This window comes from Rissa tridactyla, chromosome 1 (assembly GCF_028500815.1).
Source record: "Rissa tridactyla isolate bRisTri1 chromosome 1, bRisTri1.patW.cur.20221130, whole genome shotgun sequence".
Lineage (NCBI taxonomy): Eukaryota > Metazoa > Chordata > Aves > Charadriiformes > Laridae > Rissa > Rissa tridactyla.
This window is the reverse complement of record NC_071466.1, coordinates 13,273,872-13,287,977: the sequence shown is the minus strand read 5'-3', so window position 1 is coordinate 13,287,977 and position 14,106 is coordinate 13,273,872. Positions and strand designations below refer to the sequence as shown.

The 14,106-nt window shown below is 43.3% G+C and overlaps 1 protein-coding gene across 5 annotated transcripts in view; it reads right to left on the bottom strand.

Moving 5' to 3' along the window:
- Positions 1–10,973, bottom strand: part of FAT3 (FAT atypical cadherin 3) — a 357,170-nt gene extending 346,197 nt beyond the window's left edge. For all 5 annotated transcript variants that reach the window (XM_054187680.1, XM_054187684.1, XM_054187685.1 and 2 more), the window contains exon 1: positions 10,679–10,973. The gene's annotated coding sequence lies outside the window, so the exon portion shown is untranslated. The remainder of the gene's footprint in view (positions 1–10,678) is intronic.
- Positions 10,974–14,106: the final 3,133 nt, after the last annotated feature.

The window sequence follows — 14,106 nt, the reverse complement described above, 5'->3', positions numbered from 1 at the left end:
GCTCCATGCTCCCCTTGGGAGAATCATGCGGTTCCCTCAAATATCTGCAGCAGTCCTGGATGGAAAACTAGGGAAAACAGCCTTACAGAGCTACGATCTGCACTTTCTCCATGAAAGGCATTTTAAACAAGCACAGCAGCCCGGGCTGCATGGAAAGCCTCACCACCAGCCACACTGGGAAGCAGAAACTATTCCACAGCCGACTGCTATCTACCCCCTGAAATCCTTATGGAAACAGGACTTCCCTCAAGCACCCAGATCCACTGGCTTGTCAGAAAAGCTTCGACTGCAAAGCGCCTACACCTGCCCTGACAGCGCTCCCCTCGAGCTCCCTGATTTTCATGCTTGTTTGAACAGCAGGTAAGCGCACACACTCAGCCCACGTCCAGATGAGAAAACAGGCACAAACAGCTTAAGCCCCTTGTTCCAGACCACAAAGGAGACCCCCCACGTACTCCAGCTGACTGGGGCAGGAAGGTTTGCCTACAAAGCCATGCCCATCAGCATTACAGGGCTAAATTTCCAAAACAGAAGGCCATACGGTTGTTTCTCACCACCGTTGTAGTGGCCATTCAAAACTCAACACTTATTCACAGTTCAGGAATTTGAGTTCAGAGTTCAAAACTACATCCAGATCTCAGAAAGTTAATTGGAGACACTGATCATGAAATGGAGACCCATAAGGCAGGGCTAATAATAATAATAATAATAACAACAACAACAGCAGCAGCAACAACAACAGTGTCATGACTCCATTATGCTGTTGAAAATGGTAGCCACCAGGAAGAACAGGCACATCTCTTAATGCTTCACTGTTCTCCATTTGTTCTCCTGGAGTCAGGATCATTTGCAACCCAAGGTCAAGCTGCAAATCTTTTCTCTCAAATTCTAGACAGAAAGCAAACGCCGCATGCACACCAAACACTGGTTGGGGTAAGTCACCCAAGCACATGAGACACGGTCAGGCCTGGTCCCTCTTAACGGTGCATTGCTCATGTCTCACCGCGCTTTGCTGCCAGCCTCCTTGGTCTGGACTTCTCCCCTCCCGCTGCACTGGTGCCACACTGACTCCCACAGCCCCAGCAAATAAATCTTCCTAGTAGGAGCCGCCTCGTCCCTTACATGCTTTGACAAGCAGAGAAGTTGTTAGCAAGGTGGACACCTTGCAGTACGTGACGCCGAACATCCTTGCCAATAAATGGGACAGGTCACATCTCCTGAGCTGCTGATCCATGTCCTTGAAACACAGCCAGCTGCTGGCTCCACGTCTTCTGTTTGTCTACCAGGAGGGGAGGAAGCTGTGCCGGCAACCCGGTATCATCCCTCTCTGCACCTCCAAAATCCAGGTGTGGCTGTGCTGAGCTGCTCTGCCGCTCAAACGTGGTGTGCCCCTACACAGCTCCCAAGGACTGCCCTGGGCAAAGACACGTGGATGCTCCCTCTTAGAGCATCCCGCAGAAGCAAACCCACACCGCATGCCTCCCAGCCACATGCTCACCGTTTCCCCACTTTTTCTTTCCAGGCAAGAGATAGGGAAAGCTGCTCACATTAAATAAAAGGACTCCAGATTAAATAATAACTGCTGGCTCATGCCCAGTGAGGCTTGTTGCTGCTGAATTTAAAACCTCGTTTGAAAACGATGTTTCATGTAGCAAGGCGCTATAGTTGGTCTTCCTCAAGGTCCTCTATGCACCAATTGAAAGCCAGCTGCCATTTCAATCTGACCCCTCCAAATCTCCAGAAGGGTAAAAAACCACCCCAAAACCTCTGTCAGAGAGCACCACGTCAAAGATCAAAGTCATCAGGAATAACTACACCTGATTTGAAGTTGAACTATCTGTTTCCTCCGTATTTTTAAGATGAAAGTATAGAGCAAAAAAGTTAAAAGTTATAAAATAGCAATGCATCAGCTTACCAAAACAAACCCAGCAAAATTACAAATCCATACAGAAGGGGAAAAAAAGAAGCATGTGTCACTTGTGAAACTATTATGTGTAAGAAGAAAATATCTGGCTATAATATATTTCTGTATCACTTTTATAAGAAAAGGCTCTCAATAGCTTTTGGCATATGAAAGCCACTATGAGGACTGCAATAAAGCTGAGTGTACTGTAAAAGAGCCATCTCACATCCATCCCTAGAATTTATGTTCCAATGCTACTGTATTAAATTCTGTATTCTGTGGCTTTTGGAAAAATGATTTTATTTTATTAAATGAACTACACAATATAATGTTTCTCTGAAGAAAAAGTATCAGTTGGAACATAAAGTAGTTCTTTTAACACTACAAAAAAAAATGGTTCAAACTTAAAAAACGCCTTCAGGAAGGGAGCATACTTCTAGTGTGAGTGGGGGTGTACACACACACATGTACAGCCCATTTCACCATGCTCAGCTGCCCTCATACCTCATGTAACTATTCAGCCTGTGACAGTTACAGTCATTTAAGAGTTTAAGTCCTTGTCGCTGTGTTTCTAGGGGATATCGTAAGGTCCAATGAGGTCTCAAAGAACACGAAAGCATTAATATATTTTTTTTTGACATGCAAAAATAGTGCTCCCGAACTGACATTACTCAAGTGCATACAAAAGCATCCTTTGCAGCACGCGGAACAAGCAGACGCGCTGCGGGCCCTGGAGGTAACAGGCAGAGAGCTGCAGGCTCACCTGCAGGACCAGCGATGGGCCACAACGTGCGGTGCATCACCGCACGTCACAAGCCCGGGCATCACAGCTCATCCTCCTACCAACTTCTTCCCAAGAGTTGCAGACATTCTACAACTGAACCAAAGACCTATTATATTCAGGCACAATCATTTCATGCCACAGCTTGGTGATCACTTTATGGCAGGATAAGCTACCGTGGCCACCAAAGCAGCTGTCCCGGGCTCACAACCCTCCTCCCACCCCTCCACCCCCCCTTTTTTTTCCCCTTTTCTTCTTTTTTTTTTGTGTTTTATGTTGATTTTGTTCTCACTGGGGATTGAGCTGCCCTATTGCAAATATGCCTGCAAACAAAAGGGAGGGAGGGAGATGGGAACGGGTGCCTGGGGCAGGCGGGAGGGATCCTTTCCATGTCCATGGCAGCTCAAACTGTTTGTCAAACAACAGCCGGAGTTGAGGCAACCAAGATGGTGTGTAAAGAGCAGAAAGTACCTTCAAGAAACATACTGAACACTATCAAAATACCCAAGTCTCAAATAGACACATGAAGTATTTAAATGCTTTCACACCCATAACAAATTTTGTTTACTGCCCAGCATTTAAACAGCTTTTCCTTTACTATTGGAAGATTGTTCCCAAACAGTGTGAATTTGATGTTGCAATGAATAGTAGCACTTCAACTCCTATTTACAACCCATTCAGCAACATAATTCCACAAATAGCACGCAGGATTTCCACACTTTATGAAATAAAACCTGTTCTTGGCTTAAAAGAAGCTGTGCAAATTAGCTGACAAAAATCACTTCCTTTTGTTTTTCCTCTCTGATACAGAAAATTTAAGAAAAGAAGAGAATCACTAAACCAAGTAATAAGAAAAACTGTATTAAAACCATTAGAACCACCACGCATTGTTAACGTCCCTCTCATAATTATATGCAAAATGCTTAGTATCCAAGGCAACAGCGTAGTAATGAAGTTGGAGACTACTGTATAAATGCACCTTCTAAATCACCACCAAGAATGTCTATTCCAGAGGGACTGGCCGGTTTATTAGTGTGTGACACCCTGATCGCTTAGACATGCTACAGCTTAAAAACAAAAAGCTAACAAGCTACTTTTGCATAAAGGACCCTTTTGTCTGCCCTGTATGAACAGCCCCCTCTTAGCATCTAGTTACCGAGTTCCTCTGCGGAGTTGCAGATTCCTCTAAGCCCGTATTCTCCTTCGTGAGAGTTGTTCAGAAATCTGTAATTATGGGCACTAATTGAACTGCATAACCAGCAACAAATGAAGCAGAGATGCTGTCCTTCGCTCCAACTTCTCAGCGAACTCAGATGTGCAATAGAAGAAATAGTGAAACTTTGCTCTCGCAGCCCAGTGGATTCAAATCCGTTTCATTAGCATTAAGCACTAACACAAACTGACTTATGCCCGCATTATTAAAATTAATTTAAAAACGAATACTTATGTTCCAATATCAACAGCGCATTCTCAGGGCTGTTTCCTAGGAAGACAGGCAGGTCTTCAGTAAGGAGGCCAATGCAAAAATTAACTCCTGCTCTTTGGAGTTAGCCCTTAGATCATCATGCCAAATCCCTAGTTTTTAGGCTCAATTTCAGCAAGCATTCGTTTATTCTCCGGATTTTTATGTCAGCTTATTCCACCCAACAACCACTGAATATAAAGCAGTTCCAGCCAGGTTCAACCACCCCTTCACTTCGTGGATGAACTTTGGTATTCCCCCCTTCCAGTACAAGTGACAGCTTTACGGAAGCACATACCTCAACATCCCTGCTTCTTCCATCGGATGCCCCTGTAATCTTTCTCTGTGACCTTTACATTCCCTTTGGCTCATTCTTTTCCATGACTGTAACACCCTTTATGTAAGCAGATAGCCTAAGCTACACACAGTATTTTCAGTGTGGCCTCGGGCAGAGATAACTAACTGCTAGAACAACCCAACTGCCAGCTCCTGCCCAACTGCACATACAGCCATACAACTCTGTTGCTTTTTTGGATGCTTTCAGGGCACTGTGCTGATTTGGTAAAAAAGGCTCCAACGTGTTCATGCTGCCTGCTCTTTTGTGCCTTGTTTCTTCAGTTTTCACAAACTTTACTCCTTCCCCACTGTAACCCTCATATGCAGATCCATAGGCAACCTGTTTGCCCTTCGCTTTCCACCCACACAGCTTTGGGGGTCTTGCATCGTTGAAACAACACTCACATCTTCAGTAAATTCTCTCACTTTTCTTACACTCCTCTCTTCCAGACTGGCGTGGGCCTGATCCTTATTTCTCACCACTGCAAACAGCTTCATCTTATGAAACACCTCGCTGCTTTGTCTGGTGCTTTCTCCTCTCAAGCTCTGAAGCTTACTTTCACACACCACAATACCTGATCTTGCCCAATTAACCTTTTTAGCTGGCTCCTATGCCTAAGACGTTTTCTTAAAAGGCTATAGAAATTAGGGCCATAGCTTTCTCTCACTACTCCTTTTCTTCCTCTCTCTTTGTCAATATATCCAAGTTGTACAGCATGTCATAATGGCAATTTCTGCATTGTATCAGTGTATCTGCAAATCTGCCTCATAGTAGCATAATTATCTGATGCTTCCTTAGATGTCTCTTTAGTTTGCTTTCTTTAAACCCCTCTATAATTTCATAAATGGGTTACCTGACTGGCTAAAAATCTTTTTTTTTTAAAGGCATTGCCTTGTATTCTTTTCGAAGTAGTTAGAACTTCAAGTTTACTTCAAGTAGTTAGAACTCCTTGAAGCAGCTGTGTACTTGAAGCAGTTCAATAAGTGAACTTTCTCTTTCCTACTCCATTTTCCTATGCTTCCAGCTCATCCACTTCACCAGCATTGTTTTTTTCTTTTGCCTACAACCAACAGTGACCACAGCAGTATTCTTGAGAACATCAGTCCTCTCTTAAAAGCCATATCAGTGCTGGAATTACTAGAAACGCTACACCAATGAAGTCAAAACCCAGTAAGGGTCAAAACCTTTCAGCCCTGTGAGAGCTGATGCACCTTAGCCAGGCACTTTCTGCTTAATGCAAAGTGATACTTAAAAGTTACAACCCCAACCAAAGCTGGTTAATTCAGAAAATTCAAGTCTGAAAGGGTAAAGGGACATTTCAATAGCCTTCCAGAATGCTGCTGCTTACACAGACTCACCAAGAACTCACCAGCAAGGAAATGTTAAGGGAATCTGAACTAATCTGATCTCTAAAAGACAGGTGCTGGATGCAAAACCGCAAACATTAACCGCCTCCACAAAGTCTGTCACCAAAAGGGTAGCTCTCCTGGCCAAGTCACCAGCGGCCTCATTTCCAGAGGTGCGAGGCACCTGTAACTCCATTCAACAGGAACGTCACTGTTCACTACCATGGGAAAGTTGAGGTCTTCACCTCTCACTATTTTAGCTTACTTACTGTGGTTCATGCTTATCTGCCTGCGTGAATGTCGCGAGGTTTAATTAGTTTTGGTCTGTAAAACACACTGAGATCCCCCGGAAAAGCTCTATACACATTCACAGTAGGATCACTGCAAGATAATTTTCTTGGCATCACCGGCATAAGCAGCATGAGCAGCCAGAGGACAACTCCAAAGACGAGGTACTCGAAGCACTAAACTGTCTGCAATCCCGATCTCTATCTGGAAGATCAAAAGTTTCAGGGGCAGCATTTTGGTGCAACACATGCTGAAACTGATGTGGGAGTTAACAGCGGTTTTACAGAAGAGTACTGGCAAAAACATTCTCATCAACATCTTTCAGCAAAAAAAAAAGAAGATCAAAAAAACCCACCCCACCTTAAAATGGAAATAATAGGGGGAAAAAATGGAAATCAACACCGCTAACAAAAGCACCATATGGGTTTTTTTAAATATCCCAAACAGCTTAAAGTTGCCCAGACTTCTGTATTCATTAATTGCTCAGGACACAGATTTATTTATTTATGGCTCAGAAAAGAATTCCCAGCTTGCAGACTTTCCAAAGAACAACCCTCCCCAGTTCTGCATGGCCACCTCGGCCAACTCGCCCTGCCGTTTCTTATTCTGATGCTAATGCAGTTCAAACAACCCAACCCTGCATTTTTTATCTATGCAATAAGCCTATCTTTAGGTCACTTAGTTGTGTCAGTTTAAATCACAACATTCCCATAGAGAAAAATCTGATCATTTTGTTTACTTTTGGGGACAGAGGAGAGAGAAGAAAAAAAAGTTCATTATAAAAACGCTATTTTCTTTGTGGTGCCTAATTCAAACTTCACTGAATTCTGCATGAATTTAAACAGTAGATGAGCCATGAGAAAAAAAAAACAACACATTTTAATTAAGACTTGCACAGATACCTTCAAGGCAGGATACCCTGAATATACCCAACCGTGCATAGGCATATCATATTATATATATTATTATTTCTTATCCAAAGTCTGCTGGAATAAAGGCCGAGATCCCATTGATCTCTGTGGGCTTCAGATCTCTCTCTTTTGTAAAATAAGCCTGGATTCGGCCACTCTGGCATCCGCACAAGCATCCGCACGGGGATACTCACAGGGCTTCTCGCAGGAGGGAAAAACCATGAAGTTGAAGCCATCCATGAAAGGTACTGGATTTATTCCAGATGTGGAACTGTTTTTAATTAATCTGGAAGTATTTGAAGTATTCGCTCATTAAATATGCTTTGCATTTCACACATGCACGTAAGAGAGTAAGAAAACCCAAAACTGAAGCCAAAATCATAACGTCATATTAAAAAGACTCTGACATCACTTTTAACAAAATTAGGTTCACATGAAGGCAGGAGTCACAGCACTGCCATAACGCATCACACCGATATCCAGAGCATGTGGTTCCTGCACTGCCCAGCCCCAGGAAACCTCACCTTGACGTGGAGGACTCACCGGCTGGGAGCTCTCCCACCTCCACCCAGCCCCGCACCTCTCTGCACAAGATACTTCCCAGTCTGCCCATCACCGTCACCCAGGGCAATACTTTAAGTTCAATGTAGCTGTCCTCTAGAGAAGGATGAAACAACTTATGCAAAATCTACATGTCAAATCATCATTACCAGTAGAAATTTTGCATATGATCATACAGAAGAAGATTCAAGCCGCCAAGAAGGGAGGAAAGACACTTCCTTCAACTTTTGAGGTCTCGAGCCAATGCCTACCAGCCACCTGTCACCATTCAACTCCAGTTAAAGCAATCTGTGAGCATACCGTAGTCATCTAGATGTGAGAAGCAAACAAAAAAACTTATGGCTTCCTGCTTTTGTCAAGTTCATAGCAAAAAGGTCCACCACAGAGATACAGGAGTGAATTTGGACACCTGCACCAAGGCTGGGCCCGCTCCTGTCCAAGCTGGGCAAGAGGGAGGTTGTGCACTTCGGCACTCAGGCAGGTCCATACGCAGAAAACCACAGAACCTCCATCACAGATAAAGCGTAGACATGTTTCTGCTACATCTAAACTTGTAACGGGATGCCATTCACTCCAGAAGAATTGCATTCCTTGAGGAAGAGGATCTATATCAGCCCATGTTACGCCCCACACAACCACTGCTGGATGCTCCCAGCATCCAGAGGATCCAGATTAGGTTAGATATTTCCACTGCACACTGCAAACCCCTACGTAGACATCATCGTATGTGGTACTCCGTGGTAACAGACATCAACATAACGCAGCTCTTGTCTCCCCTCTAGTGGCTGACCCGCCACAACCACTTGCATGTCTTCTGCTCCCGCTGCCAACGGCGTGAAGGGCTGGAGTGTGTCCCCTGGCAAAGCCACCACAAGCCGAGCTTCTAACATCTCCCGAGCCCGGGCTCAGTGCCAGGGCCAGGCAGGGATGCTGTTGCACGGGGAAAACGCACAAGGCAGAAACGAGCACATCTGGGCAGAAGCACAGCTCTTCTGCTTTCACGGGAGCCCAAGACTCCAGATTTCAGATGAGGTGAGCAAAATTGCCAATTAGTATGAAGAACCACAGCTAAGTTCAGAACACCTTTTTTTTTTTTTTTTTTTTTTAATTATTTCTCAGAGACCTGAAAGAATCAGGTATTTGGTAACTAAGAAACATTCAAACTTTTGCTTCCCTAAGTTTTATATCGGACAACGATAGTTTTGCCACCAAGGGTCAAAATTCATTCTAGTGATCACCAGACGAGTCAGTGTCTCAATGATCTCTAATCAATTTTACTAAGTGCTACTGAACTGTGTGTGATGCTTTCCTGTTCAAAACCAGCATACAAACATTAAAAAAAATCCCAAACTTCACATTTCTTCACAAGTCATCTTTTTTTCTCCTAAAAAAAAAAAAAAAAAAAAAAACAAGCAGGAACATTCAAGTTTCTTTCCTTTGGTTGCCAGTGCTAAAATATGCTAACAGCATTAAGGCAAGGGACGACTTGCAGAGCTCACAATCTGTATTCAGCATAATTAGCAGATGCCAATTTAACTTATTACTGCTTCTTCCTTTCTATATTATAAAAAGGATGTCAATGAAAACCTGTTATCTAAATGACTGTTTTCTCAGTCCCAATATAAAGCAACAATCATGGGAAAATAGAGTCACAGAGCACGTGCTAGGAAATCTCTGATTTTGAAATGACATTATCAACAGCTACAGTAAAGAAATTAATGCCTGCAGACAGGACTTTTCTCTCTTCCTTCACACTTTGCATTTTTAGACTGTTTTTAAACTAATTACATATTTGGTGGCGCTCCTAGTTGTTCAAATAAGCAATGCCACATTCAAGGTAAAGCAGTATTATTAAATGAGGTTGCTCAACTGTTTCAGCCACTGATCATTTCAAAGCATGAGAAATGAACAGCCTTAAGATGCCTTTTCTCTGCAGAGAACTAACAGCTAAGAAGTCAGAACACAAATACCTGCGAAAGAAATCAAAGCAAGTCCTAGAAAATCAGCCTCTTCCAAAATGCCAAAAAACGGACTGTGTCACAGCTAAAGGGACAGCTACAGAGTGCCCTTCTCCCGCCTGCAAAGCTGAAACACATTTTATAAAACAAAGCCCTCTTGAACTAAGAGACTGTTGAAAGATGCACCCAGCACACACACGCACAAAAAAGCAGCGCGCACACCAAGGTTATGGATTAAACAGGTCTCTAACACACAAACGATGTAATGATCCAGTCCAGGCATCATTTGCTGCTACTTCTGCTTGGTGAAGCTGCCTTCCTGCTAACCTTTCTGCATATTACAATGCAGTGCAAAAAAATATTTTAATAAACTATCTTCTGACTCTCAGGGCTAAGTTGAAAAGCCTTGTAAGGCTATGCTTCTCCGCAGCTTTAATCGATTTCAGCTATAACTTCATTTGTTATGCCTAACAGACAGTGTAAACTTCACCCTTCCCAAGAATGAAGGAAAAAATAACATTTCATACTCGCCCATAAGCAGCGTATGTAAAGCACAAAACAGAACTGCTGCACACATACCCCCAATTAAATTGGTCTCTGTGGAAACTAATAACTTTCCACAGTATGCACTGTAATCCAAGTAATAATTTTAAACAGGCATAAGCTGCAGTGTGCTGAACTAAGGCATTCTTACCTTGCAAAGAGTGCTTGAAGACGTTTAGTTACAGTAAAAGAGGAGAACGTGCATGTTGCCAAGTATTTCCCATGTAAAGGGGATATGCCTTACCCCACACATGCGCACGCACAGACAAACTGGGTGCATGTGCTTCCTAGGTAGTGAAAAAGGACTAGAAAAGATAAGCACCAGCAATAAAGCCCCGGCTTTATGTCTCAATCAGTGGCAAGTAAAGCTGGAGAAACCATTTGAGATGAAAAGGGAAAAAATTCCAAGAAACAAGGGGTTTTTTTCTCCTCTGGATGCAAAGAGCTTTGCTTGGGTGACCTATAATACCTTAACACAAAAATCTTCATAACCCACCTCCCTTCTGAGCCAATTAGTTGCACATGTCAAATGACACTGCACAAACAATGCACAAAGACTTTAACAAAAAATATTAAAGAACCCCTTACCTTTTAGTCAGAATAAGTGACAGATAACAGGCACGAGAAACTCAGTTGGCACAGTTGCTGTACATATTTCTCTGCGGACTTCTCTTTAGTGGTCCCAAAAGCACTGAACATAAAAAAACTCCAGCCTGCCTGCTTCATTCTTCAGCAACAGAGATACATGCTGTCACGGTAACGCGAAAAAGCAAAAAAGAACTACAGATCTTAGTTTTTAAAGCCTTTGTGCTTATAGGGAAGAAAAAGAGGGAGCGGGGAAAAGAAGGAACAGAGCAAACACTTTTTCTATGAGAAATCTTGTCGTGGCTGTAGAAGTAACCACAGCACAGGATCATTCAGTTTGAATTTCCCTGTTTGCAAGCTCCTTGGGAAAAAAAAAAACCAAATCAGTCTTTAGGGAAGAAAAATCAAATGCATGGGTGGGGGGAAGGGAGAGGAGGAGGAGGAGGGTACTGCTCCTATGTGACATACATATGGAATGAGCATTAGAACAATGCTGACAGGACAGCTAAGCAACTGCACTCTGGGGCAGCAGTTTTCAAAGCAGAGCTTTTGCAGCTTTGCAGAAAGGAGAAGAAAACAATAAAAAAAAAAAAAGCCCTCGCAAAGGGGGAAAAAAAAAAAGAAAAAGGGAAGAAAAATAATAGAAAAGAAAGGAGCTGTTAATTCAAGAACTACCGGACTACAAAAAAAAAAAAAAAAAAAAAAAAAGAGTTGCCCAGTTTCTGAAAGGGGAGGGGGGGTGGGAAACGCCGCGACTGCTTCCCAGCGATGCAAGCAGAAGCCTTGATGTCTAGTGCACTTACATTTTATGCAGCGCACAGTGGGTCCCCTCCTCCCCGCCTGCCTCCCTCCTTCCCTCCCTCCCTCCCTCCCTCCCTACCTCCCTCCCTCCCTCCGCCCTCCCTGCCTAGGAACCTCTCCCTCCCAGGGGACAAGAATTCCAGTGGACCCAATTAACACTGTACTTTGCTGGCTCCTCAGTATGATCGATATTAAATAAGATGAGTTTTAGCAGCACTGAAAAATAAAGCAGCCATGTAATGCGTGGCTGATGGAGGCTGCGTTCCCCCCCACTCCCCGCTTCCCTACTCCCCCAGTCTCGATACGATCCAACGCAGCGGAAAAAAAAAAAAAAAAAAAAAGAATTTAAAAAAGCATGTGCCAGCGCCAGTGCCACAAGCTGCATCAGATATTTGTTAGAAACTTGACGGAAGCCGAACATCGGTTGCTCATTTCACTAGCTTCGGCAGTACTTTATTAAAGTGGATTTACAAATCAATGGAAGGAATCCAAAGGTTCACAAACAGGCTCTTTCATCAGGTCCGCCGCCTGACCGTACAGGAAGTTTGCTGAAGGGGTCTGGGGGCTGTTTCACCAGCACACTTGTTTTCAATGGACTCCCAACAACATGACTTGTTTGGTTTGGTGAAAGAAATGCAGTAAGAGGTTCACTGCTTTAAGGGAATGCAGCCTAGTGTTGTTTATTGCTTCATTCCCGCAGCACGTGCGACAAAGCACCCTACAAATTGCAAATAATTTTAATTTGAAGGGGGAAGTGGTTGGGAGGCAGTAACCTTCTTTGGTCCTGTTTTCCCTGATCTATCAATCACAGATTGCCATGTAAAAACAATCTACTACAGGCTCTCTCTATAGAGGAAAAGCAATTACTAGCATTAACTCTTGTTGTTGCAAATTAATACAATACAGTCCACAACTGATAGAGTCTGCCTGCAAGCCATTAATCTAAGAGTAAATGAATGGTTTGCTTAAATCCAACTGGTCTGAAATTCTCAGGTTAAGAGCTCCCCTTCCCCTTTCCATATTCTATTTGTGTTTGTGAAACTCAGTGGAAAGAAAAGAAAACCCTATTTATTTGCTGGGGCCAGGACAATTCCAAGCTAACAATATCCATCAGTGAACCTGCCTACAAATACAGGATTTCATCACCAGTAACCGCTTTTCCTTTTTTTGCTTCTGGGGTGGCCATAATCTTCAAACCAAACCCCATAAATAACACTGAGCAAGATCCTTGATTGAACAGCTGGGTTGACCAGTGACTTGAATCCATCTTGTTAAATTAATGCGAGATTGCATTTCCATACGAATAAGATCAATTAAAAATACTCGTAAAACCATGCTACCAAAGGCAGTGAAGAGTTAAATTCATTAACTCAAAAAGCCTCCAATTAAATAATGTTAAGGGTATGATTCTCTCTCTAGCTGAGGGAGGAAAAAACCCCAATAGCAGGACAAACTACTACTACTACTTAGTGACTGCTAGTAGTAGCTCCAAATGACAGACTGTTTGTCACAAATTCTTTATGATGCCTAGTAACATCCTTCACAGTTAGATAAATGCAGGAATCGCAAGCAGTGGTCAACCCCCCCAAGAGATATCACAAACCAAAGGCACATTTACATAGGAGGACACCAAACAGCGCAGGTAAATCGCTTATGCACATGAAGTCTGTGCATCCTGAGCTACAGTAATTCCAGGCTCCTGTACATTTAATGAAGATGCTACACATTACATGTATTGACTTCACAAATCTGATCTACCTGACAGATTTTTTTGGTGCAAGAAGGGGTCGGGGAAGGAGTACCCCTGAGTAACACAGCACTAACCAAGGCAACACTGGGTCGGAATTTGAATGAGAGGAAAGGACAAAAACATTCACAGGAAATCACCGAAAATGATGTAGATCTTCATGCTTCATAGCCGTTATTGACCAAGCACCACAGCATGGCAAATGTACCAGATTTGAAATGAAATGCAGAGATTGCCGATGATACCAAGCGGATGGTCCATAGCCTGCAAAATTAAATCCCCCTTTCAGTCCCCTACTCTAAATCAGGGGGCAATGTCTATTGGTTAAAGTGTCCCTGAAAATGGTCTCAACCTTGTACAGAATGCTTCTCTTTGCAAGGGGATCAATGCACTTGGTAAGAGCTTTGGGGTCCCAACCGAGTGAAAGAACATACACATTCCATCTGCCACAGAAAATGTACCTACCTTCCATGAAAGCGAGAGGCACAGTGCCAAACTCCAGCCAGTATAGCTGAGGGGCTCCAGGAAAGTCTTGCGAAAAAAGGGAAACACCCTCTCAAAGAGCACCAGGCCTTTTCCCCACAGCTACAGTTGTGAACTGTTGATGACTTCAAGCCACACCTGACAGAAAGCACGGGAAACTCCCTTTGGCAATCAAATTATTTACACAGAAAAACATTGTAACAAGGATATAATCCACTGAATACACCCCGGCTGAAGAGGTCCAGTGGGTAGCTGCATTTTGGGAAAGGTTGGGGTTTACAGCTGCAGAGGGGATCATAAGTGCTCTTGGAACCCACAAATGATCCATCAGTCGATCTGTCATCTCAACACTCCTAGACACTAGGAAAGTCTTTATTATCCCCATCTTAGAGATGATGAT